The sequence below is a fragment of the Artibeus jamaicensis genome, unplaced genomic scaffold (assembly GCF_021234435.1).
Source record: "Artibeus jamaicensis isolate MK-2021 breed Jamaican fruit bat unplaced genomic scaffold, CSHL_Jam_final contig_3174, whole genome shotgun sequence".
Taxonomy (NCBI): domain Eukaryota; kingdom Metazoa; phylum Chordata; class Mammalia; order Chiroptera; family Phyllostomidae; genus Artibeus; species Artibeus jamaicensis.
The window spans coordinates 2,690,236-2,703,911 of record NW_026521738.1 but is presented as its reverse complement, the minus strand read 5'-3'; the positions used below and the strand labels follow the sequence as shown (position 1 = coordinate 2,703,911).

General features: G+C 42.0%; 1 pseudogene; it reads right to left on the bottom strand.

The window, feature by feature from the left end:
• Window positions 1-12,988: 12,988 nt before the first annotated feature.
• LOC119035808 (stathmin-like) lies at window positions 12,989-13,416 on the bottom strand (annotated as a pseudogene).
• Window positions 13,417-13,676: the final 260 nt, after the last annotated feature.

Here is a 13,676-nt window from a genome sequence, read left to right as displayed (position 1 = left end):
TCAATAGTAAGTACCTTGCCTAAGCGAGCAAGCCTAGTAAGAGCCAAGCAAAGGCCATTACTATTTGCACTACACCATCCTGCCCCAGTGACCTTTGCCCTCCACACTGCTCCTGTGGGCGGACTCCACCATCTCCTCCTTCTCTCTCTGCCTAGACCATGGGCAAAGCTCGTAAAAAGATTTTTCCTCCACACTGGCCCCTCTTATCAGACTCAGAACAATCATGGTTGCTCTTCTTCATTTCAAGTAGGCGATTTGCCTCACCAAGTGTTTCTGGGTTCAATGATACCTGTTCTCTGGGCTTCAGAACTAACCTGGAATGAGCACACCCCTCTACTCCTCACGGTCATATTCTTTTCATGCTCAGGTAAAGCAAGGAACTCACCAAGGAAGAGGTCAAAGCCTGCAGATAGGAATGCTTTCTACTTCACATATTTTGGAAGGATCCAGTCATTTCTGTGAAAACAGTTAACGGAGTAGGTCCTACATGTATGTAAACTAAATGGGCTTTTCACTTAGCTCTAAATGGCTGGTAAGTTCTTCTCAAGCCTTCTACCCACTCCTGGCTTCTCACTCTGGAACAAAGGCCACTTGAACTAGTTCAGCCAACTACCCTTCTCCCTGAACCTTGACCTCTCCCCTATTTTACAGGCCCCCCTCTCTCTCAGAAGGAATGGCGACCTCCGAAGTTTCACCTCCCCACTGGGTATTGGACCCCACTCCCCTCTGTGCCAGGCTGTGTCAATTTTTCCTCTTTATTCTGGTTTCTCCTCCCCCACCTTCTTTCTTCACCTATGCACATGCTTAGTGTTGCCCAAGATTTTAAAACAAACCTTTTGACCTTGTCCCCCTCTCAAGTTTCCACCCATATTCTTTTGTCCCATACCTTTTGTGACCCCAAATCTAATGGCCTATTTGGAGTCTTCATCTGTCCCAGCTTGTGCCACCATTCTCACCAGGTTCTCCTCCAGCACCTCTGACCATCTCTCATCTTCTTAGTTTCCTCTGCCACCCTTCTTCTTCTTAAACATCAAAGTTCCCCATTTCTCTCTACTTGGCCCCTGTTCCTTCTTACTTTTTACACTCTTCCTGGAAAAGCACATCCACTAACAATTTTTCAATGTTCTTCCCGGTCATGATTTCCAGCCCCTGAGCACTGGAGGCATGGAGTCAGCCTTGCCAGGTTAGGAAGCGTGGGTTCCGTGAGGCATTAGGGGTGGCGCTATCTTAACCAAAGCTCACCCTGCTGCCTGGTGGCTCACAAGCACTTTATGCTTAACTGTCAAAGTGGGTCCACGTGCAAGGCCTTCTGCTTGGGGGATGGGGAGGCTGGCGTGGGGGCGGTGGAAGCACATAGACTTAAAGCCCTGCAAGCTGGCCACCAGCCCTCCTCCTCCTAGTGTCTGACAGTGGGGCAAACCTGCACTGGTCAACGTAACAAGAAAGTATCTTCAAACCAAGAAACAAAGTAGGCAACTGCATAGAATATAACAGAATTTATTATATGGTAATTTACTTATAGGAAGATTAGGCCGAAAGATGGCTCAGCAGTTTTGCACTATCCACTAACAGACCTCTGTTACAGTTATTTTTTTAATAATATAACTCTAGTACTAATGACCAACAAGGCCTAGGGACAAAGAATGCAGCAGCACCAGGGGCCGTACCTCCTGCTGGTATTGTGATAGATGATTGCTTATAATTGATACTACTACCAGTTTGATATTTATCTTGGTTGTCGTGCCATTCTGACTTTTTTTCATCCTTACCTGAGGATTTATTTCTTGATTTTAGAGAGAGAGAAACATCAGTGTGAGAAATATTGATCATTTGCCTCCCTACACACTCTGACCAGGGATCAAACCCCCAACAAAGGTGTGTGCTCTGACTGAGAATCGACCCTGCAGCCTTTCAGTGCATGGGACGATGCTCCAACCAAGTCACCTGGCCAGGGCATTCTGGCTATTTCTAACAAAAATGTTTATGGCTACATTTTAAGAACCACAAATAAGCACCAACCAGAAAGCTTTGATATGCTTGCTGAGGACAGTGAGGTTAGTCAAAGATTATAGCATGAAACCTAAAAAATGAAATGAAATACGGGACACAGATGGAGTTCATCTTGTTCACATCTGTACACCCAGGATAGCCATATGACCACACACACCCACCCCTGCTATCACATGTGCTATACAACAGAAAGAAGGACAATTCCAAAGGATGAGCTGCTCCACTTCTGCCAACACCGAATTCCTTTGTCTCTCTTCCCAACACCCTAGTGTCACTTACTTCAGCCCACACCCCAAAGTGAAATGGATCCTATCTCACATGACAATGATGCCCTCTAGAGGACCATTTTCAAATTGCAATGGCACCCTCTAAGAAGGTGTGGCACATTGCATTTTCCAAAGATGCATTATCTCCCATTCCACCAGCTCTTCTTACATTATTTTGTCACTCAGTACATCAGGAGGTAGAGTTTATGTTCTCTCTTCTTCAGTTGGAGCAAGATTTTGATTATGAAGAAGTAATGCTATGTGACTTCCAAGGCTAGGCTACCTTCTGCCTGGTTCTCAGCTTTGGAGCCCAGAGACACCTGTAATGGATTCAACTGCCCCAAGGCCACCATGCTGTAAGGAAACCAAACCAGCCCATGCAGAGAGAACCCATGGAGAAACTACTTGAGAGACAGCTGAACCCTTCCCAAATTCCCTTCACCACACATAGAAAACAAGGGAGATAATAAAATGATTGGTGCTGTTTTAAGACACTGAGTTTTGGGTTGTTGTGTTATGAAGCAATAGATAATGAGAATAGTGGATCATAAATTCAGTATAGTGTATTATGACCAGTATGTTTCTTAAAACTAAATAAAACAGAACAGAATAAAATGTAAAAGTAAAGGTATACATATGGTTAAGAAAAATTTTTATAAATGTGTGTATTTGTGTAAGTTATGCTAAATCAAGAAGTAAAATGTATTTGTTCCTATGAATCATATATAAATTTTAAAGTCATAAGAGGCTAGACTATTATTGCAACCCTAGAAGTTATAAAAACCAAAGCCCACTGAGGCCAATATCATTGCAGTGAGTCAAGGAGGCTGGGAATTCTTGTACTCTGCAAGCATGTTGCAGGTGGGCCCGTTTAGCTTTATCACCTAGACTAAAAAAAAAAAAAAGAGCAGATATGCCTTCTGTTTGTGAGAGCCAGAAGGAAGGTGATTCCTAGGAAAGAGAGGTTGGGAGACAGTTTGATGAAACTCCTGCATCAGAATCACGTGGGGGCCTTTAAGATGTGGATTCCTGGGCCTCTCCTCAAACCTGCAGTATCAGAGGCAGAGCCCAAGACCCAGCTCCCTGGCCATGGCATATTCAAATTTCAGATCTACTGAGTCGCATTTCCCCTAGAAGATGAAAGTTAACCCTATCGTGCAAAGGCCAGAATTCGGAGTTCTCACTGCACCATGAATGTGTCTGAAAATAGCCCTGATTATCAAGAAACCTCATCCCGGACTCCTTTAGAGGGAGAGGGCCGAGGCTGGAACTCCTCCATTTGTTAAAAAATAGATGTGGGACTTCTGGCCAAGATGGTGGCATAGGTAGACACACTGTGCCTCCTCACACAACCAAAAGAAGGACAACAACTATTTAAAAGCAAATAACAACCAGAACTGACAGATAATCGAACTGTATAAAAGTCTGACAACCAAGGAGTTAAAGAAGACACATTCATCCAGACCAGCAGGAGGGGCAGAGACAGGCAGCCAGGTAGAGAGGACTAACAGCAAGGTGGTGGCTGGCCAGAAAGGCAGTAGCTGGGGTACCCAGCAAGGCGGCAACTGGCGGAGTGGAGAGTTCCACATTCACGTGCAGATAAACTGGGAGAAACAGCTGGGGAGCGAGATGGCCTGCACAACCCAGAGCCCCAGTGCAGGGAAATAAAGCCTTAAACCACTCATTGAAAAAACCTCGGGGGATGGAGGCAGTGGGAGTAACTCCCAGTCTCACAAAAGAGTTTATTGGAGACACCCACTGGGTCCTAGAATGTACCCAGACCCATCTACATGGGAATCAGCACCAGAAGGGCCCAATTTGCTCGCAGGAAGTAGGGGAAGTGACTGAAATGCAGCAGAGAGTAGAGCAAGTGCCACTGTTCCCTCTCAGATCCCTTCCCCACATACAGTGTCACAATACAGCAATGTAGGTTGTCCCACCAGGGTGAACAACATAGACTCCACCCCTTATATGTAGCAGGAGCATTAAGACCAAAAAAAAAAAAAATGGCCCAAAAGAAAGAACAGATCAAAGCTCCAGAAAAAATACAACTAAGCAATGAAGAGGTAGCCAACCTATCAGATGCACAATTCAAAACACTGGTGATCAGGATGCTCACAGAATTGGTTGAATTTGGTTGCAAATTAGATGAAAAAATGAAGGTTACACTAAGTGAAATTAAGGAAAATGTACAGGGAACCAATAGTGATGAGAAGGAAACTGGGACTCAAATCAACAGTGTGGACCAGAAGAAAGAAAAAAACGACCAAACAGAAAACAATGAGAAAACAAGAATTCAAAAACATGAGGAGAGGCTTAGGAACCTTCAGGACATCTTTAAACGTTCCAACATCCGAATTATAGGGGTACCAGAAGGGGAAGAGAAAGAACAAGTTGAAAACTTATTTGAACAAATAATAAAGGAGAACTTTCATAATCTGGCAAAGACAACATACTTCCAAAAAATCCAGGAAGCTCAGAGAGTCCCAAAGAAGTTGTACCCAAGGAAGAACACATCAAGGCACATCATAATTACATTACCCAAGATTAAAACGAAAAAGAGAATCGTAGAAGCAGCAAGAGAAAAGGAGACAGTTACCTACAAAGGAGTTCCCATCAGAGTGTCAGATGATTTATCAAAAGAGATCTTACAGGCAAGAAGGGGCTAGAAAAAAGTATTTCAAGTCATGAAAGACAAGGACATACATCCAAGATTGCTCTATCCAGCAAATCTTTCATTTAGAATGGAAGGGCAGACAAAGTGTTTCTCAGATAAGGTCAAGTTAAAGGAGTTCATCATCACCAAGCCCTTATTATATGAAAAGTTAAAGGGACTTATCTAAGAAAAAGAAGATAAAAAATATGAACAGTAAAATGACAGAAAACTCACAATCGTTAACAACCATGGCTAAAATAAAAGCAAAAGCAAACTAAGCAAATAGAACAGGAACAGAAACACAGAAATGGAGATCACATGGAGGGTTATCAACATGGGAGTGGGAGGGAGAGAGAGGGGGAAAAGATACAGAAAATAAGTAACATAGATGGTAAGTACAAAATAGAAAGGGGAAGGGTAAGAATAGTATAGGAAATGTAGAAGCCAAAGAACTTATATGTATGACCCATGGACATGAACTAAAGTGGAGAAAATGTGGGTGGGAGGGGGTGTACAGGGTGGAGGGGAGTGAAGGGGGGGAAATGGGACAATTGTAATAGCATAATCAATAAAATATTTTTTTAAAAAGATCTTGAGATGGAAAGATCACACTGGATTAACCACTGAGCCCAATACAATCACAAAGATCCTTCTAAGAGGTAGGCAAAAATGTCAAAGCCGGGGTACATGATGATGGAAGAAGCAGAGAGAGAGATATAAAGATGCTAATTTGCTGGCTTTATTTTTTTAAATATGTTTTACTGATTATGCCATTACAGTTGTCCCATTCCCCCCTTTATTCCCCTCCACCCTGCACATCCACTGCCCCCATTCTCCTCCCCTTTAGTTCATGTCCACCTGTCACAAGTTCTTTAGATTCTATATTTCCCATACTATTGTCCTCCCCTGGGTATTTCCTATATACCATCTATGCTGCTTATTCTTTGTACCTTCTCCCCCCTTCTCCTCCTCCCACTCCCCTGTTGCTAACCCTCTATGTGATCTTCATTTTTATGGTTCTGCTCCTAATCTAGCTGTCTGCTTAGTTTGCTTCTGTTTTAGGTGTGGTTGTTAATAACTGTGAGTTTGCTGTCCTTTCACTGTTCATCTTTTTTATCTTCTTTTTCTTAGATAAGTCCCTTTAACATTTCATATAATAAGGGCTGGATGATGATGAACTCCTTGAACTTGACCTTATTTGAGAAGCGCTTTATCTGCCCTTCCATTCTAAATGAAAGCTTTGCTGGATAGATCAATCTTGGGTGTAGGTCTTTGGAGTTCATGACTTGGAATACTTCTTTCCAGCCCCTTCTTGCCTGTAAGGTCTCTTTTGAGAAATTCACTGACGGTCTGATGGGAACTCCTTTGTAGGTGACTGTCTCCTTTTCTCTTGTTGCTTCTAGAATTCTCTCCATTTTAATCTTGGCTAATGTAATTATGATGTGCCTTGGTGTGTTCCTTCCTGGGTCCACCTTCTTTGGGACTCTCTGAGCTTCCTGGACTTCCTGGAAGTCTTTTTTTTTTTTTTTTTTTTTTGCTTGATTGGGGAAGTTCTCCTTTATTATTTGTTCAAATAAGTGTTCCACTTGTGGCTGTTCCTATTCCCCTTCTGGTACCCCCATAATTCGGATGTTGGAACGTTTAAAGATGTCCTGGAGGTTCCTAAGCCTCTCATGTTTTTGAATTCTTGTTTCTTCATTATTTTCTGTTTGATTGTTTTTTCTTCCTTCTGGTCCAAACTGTTGATTTGAATCCCAGTTTCCTTACCATCACTATCGGTTTCCTGTGCATTTCCCTTCATTTCACTTAGTTTAGCCTTCATTTATTCATCTAATTTGCGACCAAAATCAACCAATTCTGTGAGCATCCTGATCACCAGTGTTTTGAACTGTGCATCTGATAGGTTAGCTATCTCTTGGTCGCTTAGATGTATTGGCTCCAAGGCTTTGAGCTGTTCTTCTTGAGCCATCAGGTTTTGGTCTGTTTGCGCTTGTTATATATGAGGGGCAGAGCCTTAGGTGTTCACCAGGGCGGGGCAACCCAGGTCGCTAGGTTGTGACGCTGTACGTGGGGGCGGGGTCAGAGAGGGGCAATGGCGTTTGTTCTGCGTTCTCTTAGACCTCGGTCCCCTCTGCTGCTTCCCACAAGCAAATTGGGTCCTTCTGGTGCTGGTTCCCAGGTATGTGGCCTTGTGCACCCTCCGGGATCCTGTGGGTGTCTCCAACAAACTCTCTGTGAGCCTGAGAGCCTCTCCCGGCACCTTGACCCCCGAAAGTTTTTCCAATTGGTGCTTTTAGGCTTTATTTCCCGGCATTGGGGCTCTGGGTTGTGCAGTCTATCTCACTGCTCGCTCCTTTGCCTGGTTTATCTGTGTGCGAATGTGTAACTGCTCTCAGCCAGCCACCTTGCGCCCTCACTGGGTCTGCCTGTTGCCACTTCACGCCTGGGATCTGCCAGCCACCGCCTGAGCACCTGGGTTGGTCAGGACGCTTTTTCCTGTGCAACCGCACTACGCCAGCTGCTGACTCTGCCCCTCTTACCGATCTGGATGAATGGTTCGTTGTTGTCGGACTTCGGTACAGTTTAATTTTCTCTGTGTTTTGGTTGTGTTGTGGTTTTTAAATCTTTGTTCATAAACTTGGTTGTGTGAGGAGGTACAGTGTTTCTACCTACACCTCCATCATGGCCGGAAGCCCCTTTGCTGGCTTTAAAGATGGCAGAAAAGACCTCAAGCCAGGGAATGCCCATGGCCACTAGAAGCTGGAAAGGGCAAGGAAATAGATTCTCTCCTAGAGAATCAGGAAGGCATTCAGCCTGGTCCACAACTTGATTTTAGGACCTCTGACCTCCAGCACTGAAAGATAATAACTGTGTAGTTTTAATCCACAATCTGGTAATTTATTATAGCAACAACAGGAAACCAACATAGACACTGTGGTCACTAACATTTTCCAAGAGAACAGTGGCTCTGAAGGTGGGCATAGCAATGAAAGGAAGGTTGACTTTTCACTTAAAACTTTTTGTAGCCTTTGTGCCTTTGCCAGGTATGTGCATCATCTATCTTAAAATAAATAACAACAAAAGAAAAAAGAGATTGTATTTCTGAGGAGTATATGTCTGTGTCTGCATGAGTCTGTCTACGTTGTCTGAGTGTGTTCTATAATACAGAATGTATTACAATATATAAAATATATATTACAGAACACAGACACACTCATATATATTATTATAATAACTATTACATTATTTTCTGTATATAACGAGAACAGTCTACACGACATCAATGTAACCTGGCAGCCAAGGAGAGTGGACTGGAATGCACATACATGAACAATGACAACTTTACTGTACTAGTCAGTGAGGGTGGTAGATTCCCTTGAGTGAGTATGTGCACTGCGTGGTCATTGTATTCAAAATGACTGAGTGAGTAAAGCAACAAATCTGCATCAAATTTAGCATTAAGCTTGAACACTCCTTGAAAACTATTCAGATGATTCAGAAGGCCGCAGCTATGGGCAACTGGTGATTGGCAGCTACATCACAATGCGTCCACTCATGTATCATGTCTTGTGCAGAGTTTTTAGCAAAACATCAAATCACTGAGGTGACTTAGGCCCCCCTACAGCCCAGATTTGGCACCCTGTGACTTCTGGCTTTTCCCAAAGCTACCATCACCTTTGAAAGGGAAGAGATTCCAGACTGTCAATGAGATTCAGGGAAAAACAACAGGGCAGCTGATGGCGATTGAGACAACTGTCTGAGGTCCCAATGTGCTACTTTGAAGGGGATTGAGGCTTCATTGTCCTATGTACAATGCTTCTTATATTTTGCATCTTCTTCAATAAATGTTTCCATTTTTTATATCACATGGCTGGATACCTTCTGAACAGACTTCATAATATGATGTTTGACATCTTAAAAAACCTTTCTGGCTGAAGAGAGACCACCCTTCCTTGGGCTAACCAAGTCTTAGAGATAGCAAATGGCCCAGCCAGTAGCATCCCCTTGATGTGCAAAGGAATCCAATCCAGAGGTAGGCCATACCTCCTCTATCTGGCCCCAAAGCACTATTTCTGTGCCTTAACCATCAGGGCCAAGTACCAAAAAAAAAAATTGCCCTCCTCAGCTCCCTTCCCACCCTGAGTAAGAGTAGATTTGGTCTTGGCCAGTGAGGCTCAGTTGGTTGGTGCATCATCCCATTACCAAAAGGTTGCAAGTTTGATCCCAAGTCTGAGTGTATGATCGATCCCTCATCTATGCACTTACAGGAGACAACCAATCAATGCTTTTCCCTCTCATCAGTGTTTCTCTTGCTCTCTAAAAAGTAATGAAAAAAATTCCTCAGGTAAAGCTAAAAAAGAAAGAAAAAGATTGCCCTGGCCAGGTGGCTCAGTTTTCTGAATCATTGTCTCATGTTCCAAAATGCCATCTATATTAATATAAACTCACTGACCTAAAAGGAAATTTAGAGACCCTTTAATCCAGTGCTGTCTAAAGAAATTTGACAATTAAAAAAATTTTAATCAGCATCTATTAATGGAATGTGACTAGGGTCACTTGGATTCAACTAAGCAGCCAAAATGGTCTCACAAAGAGACCCACATTTTATTCATGTGTTATTTAATCTCATACTGGAGTGAAAAATATTAGATCAATTAAATAAGTTGTATTTTTAATATATTTTATTGATTATACTCTTATAGTTATCCCAATTTTTCCATCTTTGCCCCCCTCCACCCTTCACATAATCTCCAGCAATCCACCCCCCTTAGTTCCTGTCCATGGATCATGCCCATGTAAGTTCTTTGGCTTCTCCATTTCCTATACTGTTCTTAACCTCCCCCTGTCTATTGTGTACCTACCAATTTGTACTTCTTACTCCCTGCATCTTTTGCCCCATTCTCCTCATTTCCACTCCCAACCAATAACCCTCCAAATGATCTCCATATTTATAATTCTATTTCTGTTCTGCTTGTTTCCTTAGTTTGTTTTTTAGATTCAGTTGTTTATGGTTGTGAATTTATTGCCATTTAATGTTCATAGTATTCTTCTTTTTCTTAAATAAGTTCCTTGAACATGATGAACTTCCTTAGCTGTACCTTGTCTGGGAAGCACTTTATCTCCCCTTTAATTCTAAATGATAGCTTTGCTGGATAGAGTAATCTAGGTTGTAGGTCCTTGCTCTTCATAACTTTAAATACTTCTTGCCAGCCCCTTCTAGACTGCAAAGTTTCTTTTGAGGAATCAGCTATAGTCTTATGGCAACTACTTTGTAGTTAATTAACTACAAAGTTAGTTTGCTTTTCTCCTGCTGCTTTTAAGATTCTTTATCTTTAAACTTTGACATCTTAATTATAATGTGTATTGATGTGGTCCTCTTTGTGTCCATTTTGTTTGGGATTCTCTGCACTTCCTGGACTTGTATATCTATTTCCTTCACCTAATTAGGAATGTTTTCTTTCATTTATTTTTCAAATAAGTTTTCAATTTCTTGCTCTTCCTCTTCTCCTTCTGGCACCCCTAGTTTTCGAACATTCATACGTTTGAAGTTGTCCCAGAGGTTCCTTACCCTATCCTTGGTTTTTTTTATTATTCTTTTTCCTTCTTGTTGTTCTGATTGAATTTTTTCTTTCTTATGTTCCAAATCATTTATTTGATTCTCAGCTTCACCCACTCCACTGTTGATTGCCTGTATATTTTTCTTTATTTCACTTAGTGTAACCTTCACTTCTGACTGGGTTTTTTAATGCTGTTGAAGTACCCAGTTAGTTCTCCAAACATTCTAATAACCAGTGTTCTGAACTCTGTATCCAATAGATTATTTATATCCATTTTGTTTAGTTCTTTTTCTGGAGTTTTGTTCTGTTCTTTCATTTGGGCCACATTTTTTTTCTTCATTTTAGCAGCTTCCCTGTGTTTGTTTCTGTGTATTAAGTAGAGTTGATTTGACTCAGTGTCTTAGTAGCATGGCCTATTGTAGAAAAGTGCATCCATAAGTTGAATGGGGCAGAGCCTCAGGTAATCACCAGGGTGGGACAACCCATGTGAACCAGGTTTATGAGGCCTCAGATATAGTATCACCTCTTTGTGGCTCTGTGTGGGGGAGGGCTCAGAAAATGGACAATGGCCACTGCCTGGCCTCTGGGGTTTTGTCCAGAAGGAAGCTGTCCCCCGGCACATGCCCTGATGCCAGACACTTCAGTTTCTCCCCACATGCCACTGGTGCTCATCCAGCTGCTGCCCCATTGCTGGAGCCCAGAGGGAGTGAGTCTGCATAAGTCCTAAGTTTGTTGTGGACCATTTAAGAGTAAATGCCTGAGAATCCCACAACTTCTCCCATCACCCCAACCTCCAATGGTTTTTACAGCCAGAAGTTATGGGATCTTATCTTCTTGGCATTGGAACCTTGGGCTGGGTGGTCCAGGGTGGGGCTGGGATCCCTCGCTCTTCAGGTATCCCTTCCAATTTTTATCCACCACATGTGGGTGTGGGACTGCCAGTTCCATGTCTCCATGTCTCTGCCCCTCTTACCCATTTGGATGAATGTGACTTCTTTAATTCCTTGATTGTTGAACTTCCATACAGCTCAATTTCCTGATGATTGTAGGTGATAGTTGTTTTGTCATTTAGTTATACTTTTTGCTATAGCTATGGAGGCAAGCCGTGTTTACCCATGCCTCCATCTTAACCGGAAGTCTAAATCAGTTGTAGTGCATGAAGAACAAAAAAGATCAAACTATGACAAAAGTGTGCAATTAATACAAGACAAGAGGCCTGATGTAATGTAGTGATCATCAAGTGGATGACGGGCCTCAATCCCGCCATGGTCGGGAACCACTGCCTATTCATGCGGCACGCTGTCTTGCGCCTAGGCATGAGTCACCGCCCCTTAAAGATAGTTTACAATATAATAATTACAATATATGTGTGTTTCTGTTTTAGTACACACTTTTAAGTGTATTTAAGAAAAATATTATATAAATTATTTTCAGAGTTTGGGTTTGGTTGATTTTAGGATTTTTAAGATCGTCTAACAAAACAATTTAGAAATTTAGAAACATTCATTTAACCTCACTTTCACCTAGGAAAATTGAGTCCACAAAGAGGAAAGACCTGCCCAAGATGGTAGGTTCTTTTTCTCTGAGATTCTCAGAAGTAAAAAATATTTGGAGAAGATTCACAAGCATGCTAAGGACTTCCTGATCTCAATTATGAGGGGGCTCACAAGACACTGGTGGGTTTCTGGGAGTCATGGGGAAAATGAGAAGAACTAGAACTATTGCTAGAATTTTCAAGATGTTGAGTATTTAAGACATAAATCTGACCCTTAAGACTTCTTTTCTTTTCTTTTTCTTGCCACCAATAGCACTGTGTAGTTTTGTGTTTTTGTTTTGTTTTGTTTAAACATTTTTTTTATTTATTTTTAGAGAGAGGGGAAGGGAAGGAGAAAGAGGGGGAGAGAAACATCAATGTGTGGTTGCCTCTCATGTGTCCTCTACTGGGGACCTGGCCTGCAGCCCAGGCATGTGCCCTGACTGGGAATCGAACTGTTGACCCTCTGCTTCACAGGCCTGCGCTCAATCCACTGAGCTACACCAGCCAGGGATTTTTTTTTTTTTTTAGCACTGTGTAGTTTTATTAACTATTCAAGTACAGTAGCATCTAGTAAGATAGGAACAGAACTTGAGTTTAAAAGTAAACAGATATTAAGGATCTAACAATTTGAAAGAAGCCACTAAATATTGTTTTTACATATATGTTTTCACAGAGTCAATATAGTAGTAGACATTGACTCAATATACCAAGTGTACTGAAGTACAAAAAAGGCAACAAGAAAAATAGCTACATTAGAAAGACTTCAACACTTTAGAAAAAGGGTAAAACACTTTCAGTTTCTCCACTTTATTCCCTAAAACAACATCATACAGTCTGGCTCTACCTATGGCCCAACATTAGCTTCTAGCATATTTGTCAGGAGGACAAAAAATAAAATGACACTGTCCAGTACATCTTTGGATATTTAGGAAGGTAGGGATGAAAGTCAGTCCTCAGAAAATTACTCAGCTTCAGTCTCATCAGCGGGATTTTGGATTCTTTTTTCTTCTGCACTTCTTCAATGTGCTTGTCCTTCTCTTGCAAACACTCCAGCTTGGCAGCCATCTGTGCCTCTCAGTTCTCTTTGTTGGCTTCTATTTTGTGGGTCAGTTCCTCTTCTGCCATTTTACTCGAGTTGTTATTCTCTTCTATTGCTTTTTGAAGCACTTCTTTCTCATGATCTCGTTTCTCAGCAAGCTGCTTCAAAACCTCAGCTTCGTGGGACTTGTGCCTTTCTTCTGCAGCTTCTAATTTCTTCTGAATTCTTCTTTGAAGGAGAAAGGGGGAATTGTAGGAGGAATTCTTTTGATTGAAGGCTGAGAATAGCTCAAAAGCCTGGCCTGAGGCACACTTCTCCAGTACTTCCACCTGGATGTCAGAAGAAGCCATGGTGAACTGAAGATAAGAGACAGGCTGTATATCCTTTGCAATCCACTGGCAAGAAAAGCTCTCCTCAGACAAAGCCGCCTGGCCACACTCTTATTTTCTTGATATACATAACCATCTAGAGAATTTATAAATAAATTACAATCTAATTGGGTGGGTCCAATTTATCTTTTCTTAGTCCCAGCAAGACTCCAGGAGAGGACACATACCCACTTACTGTGACAATACTGGCAGAAGCCACAATGAAGTCAGATCCATTCAGC